This window comes from Rhinopithecus bieti, unplaced genomic scaffold (assembly GCF_001698545.2).
Source record: "Rhinopithecus bieti isolate Rb0 unplaced genomic scaffold, ASM169854v2 scaffold_2439, whole genome shotgun sequence".
Taxonomy (NCBI): domain Eukaryota; kingdom Metazoa; phylum Chordata; class Mammalia; order Primates; family Cercopithecidae; genus Rhinopithecus; species Rhinopithecus bieti.
The window spans coordinates 2,604,520-2,607,556 of record NW_016804232.1 but is presented as its reverse complement, the minus strand read 5'-3'; positions in this window follow the sequence as shown (position 1 = coordinate 2,607,556).

The window sequence follows — 3,037 nt, the reverse complement described above, 5'->3', positions numbered from 1 at the left end:
AGACAACTACAGAACTCTCCATCCAAAATCAACAGAATATACATTCTTCTCAGCATCACATCACATTTATTCTAAAATTGACCACATAACTGGAAGTAAAGCACTCCTCAGCAAATGTAAAAGAACAGAAATCACCACAAACTGTCTCTCAGACCACAGTGCAATCAAACTAGAGCTCAGGATTAAGAAACTCACTCAAAACTGCTTAACTACATGGAAACTGAACAACCTGCTCCTGAATGACTACTGGGTTCATAATGAAATGAAGGCAAAAATAAAGACGTTCTTCAAAACCAATGAGAACAAAGATACAACATACCAGAATCTCTGAGACACATTTAAAGCAGTGTGTAGAGGGAAATTTATAGCACTAAATACCCACAAGAGAAAGCAGGAAAGATCTAAAATTGACACCCTAACATCACAATTAAAAGAACTAGAGAAGCAAGAGCAAACAAATTCAAAAGCAAGCAGAAGGCAGGAAACAACTAAGATCAGAGCAGAACTGAAGGAGATAGAGACACAAAAAACCCTTCAAAAAGATCAATGAATCGAGGAGCTGGTTTTTTGAGAAGATCAACAAAATTGATAAACTGCTAGCAAGACTAATAAGGAAAGAAAGAGAGAAGAATCAAATAGACGCAACAAAAAATGATAAAGTGGATATCACTACCGATCCCACAGAAACACAAACTACCATCAGAGAATACTATAAACACCTCTATGCAAATAAACTAAAAAATCTAGAAGAAATGGATAAATTTCTGGACACATACACCCTCCCAAGACTAAACCAGGAAGAAGTTGAATCTCTGAATAGACCAATAACAGGCTCTGAAATTGAGACAATAATTAATAGCCTACCAACCAAAAAAAGTCCAGGACCAGACAGATTCACAGCCAAATTCTACCAAAGGTACAAAGAGGATATGGTACTATTCCTTCTGAAACTATTCCAATTAATAGAAAAAGAGGGAAACCTCCCAAACTCATTTTATGAGGCCAGCATCATCCTGATAACAAAGCCAGGCAGAGACACAACAAAAAAAGAGAATTTTAGACCAATACCTCTGACGAACATTGATGTGAAAATCCTCAATAAAATACAGGCAAACTGAATCCAGCAGCACATCAAAAAGCTTATCCACCACAATCAAATTGGTTTTATCCCTGGGATGCAAGGATGGTTCAACATATGCAAATCAATAAACATAATTCATCACATAAACAGAACCAATGATAGAAACCACATGATTATCTCAATAGATGCAGAAAGGCCTTCAACAAAATTCAACTGCCCTTCATGCTAAAAAACTTTCAATAAACTAGGTATTCATGGGATGTATCTCAAAATAATACGAGCTATTTATGACAGACCCACAACCAACATCATACTGAATGGACAAAAGGCGGAAGCATTCCCTTTGAAAACTGGCACAAGACAGGGATGCCCTCTCTCACCACTCCTATTCAACATAGTGTTGGAAGTTCTGGCTAGGGCAATCAGGCAGGAGAAAGAAACAAAGGTATTAAATTAGGAAAAGAGGAAGTCAAATTGCCCCTGTTTGCAGATGACATGATTGTATATTTAGAAAACCCCATCATCTCAGCCCAAAATCTCCTTAAGCTGATAAGCAACTGCAGCAAAGTCTCAGGATAGAAAATCAATGTGCAAAATCACAAGCATTCCTATACACCAATAACAGACAAACAGAGAGCCAAATCATGAGTGAACTCCCATTCACAATTGCTTCAAAGAGAATAAAATACCTAGGAATCCAACTTACAAGGGATGTGAAGAATCTCTTCAAGGAGAACTACAAACCACTGCTCAACGAAATAAAAGAGGACACAAACAAATGGAAGAACATTCCATGCTCATGGACAGGAAAAATCAATATCATGAAAATCGACATATTGCCCAAGGTAATTTATAGATTCAATGCCATCCCCATCAAGCGACCAATGACTTCACGGAATTGGAAAAAACTACTTTAAAGTTCATACGGAACCAAAAAAGAGCCCACATAGCCAAGATAATCCTAAGCAAAAAGAACAAAGCTGGAGGCATCATGCTACCTGACTTCAAACTATACTATAAGGCTACAGTAACCAAAACATCATGGTACTGGTATCCAAACAGATATATAGACCAATGGAACAGAACAGAGGCCTTAGAAATAACACCACTTATCTACAACCATCTGTTCTTTGACAAACCTGACAAAATAAATGGGGAAAGGATTCCCTATTTAATAAATGGTGCTGGGAAAACTGCCTAGTCATATGTAGAAAGCTGAAACTGGATCCCTTCCTTACACCTTATACAAAAATTAATTTAAGATGGATTAAAGACTTAAATGTTAGACCTAAAACCATAAAAACCCTAGAAGAAAACCTAGGCAATACCATTCAGGACATAGGCATGGGCAAGGACTTCATGACTAAAACACCAAAAGCAATGCCAACAAAAGCCAAAATTGACAAATGGGATCTAATTAAACTAAAGAGCTTCTGCATGGCAAAAGAAACTACCATCAGAGTGAACAGGCAACCCACAGAATGGGAGAAAATTTTTGCAATCTACCCATCTGACAAAGGGCTAATATCCAGAATCTGCAAAGAACTTAAACAAATTTACAAGAAAAAAAACAAACAACCTCATCAAAAAATGGGCAAAGAATATGAACAGACACTTCTCAAAAGAAGACATTTATGCAGCCAATAGATACATGAAAAAATGCTCATCATCACTGGTCATGAGAGAAATACAAATCAGAACACAATGAGATACTATCTCACGCCAGTTAGAATGGCAATCATTAAAAAGTCAGGAAACAATAGATGCTGGAGAGGGTGTGGAGAAACAGGGAACCTTTTACACTGTTGGTGGGAGTGTAAATTAGTTCCACCATTGTGGAAGAGAGTGTGGCAATTCTGCAAGGATCTAGAACTAGAAATACCATTTGACCCAGCAATCTCATTACTGGGTATACACCCACAGGATTAAAAATCATGCTACTATAAAGACACATGC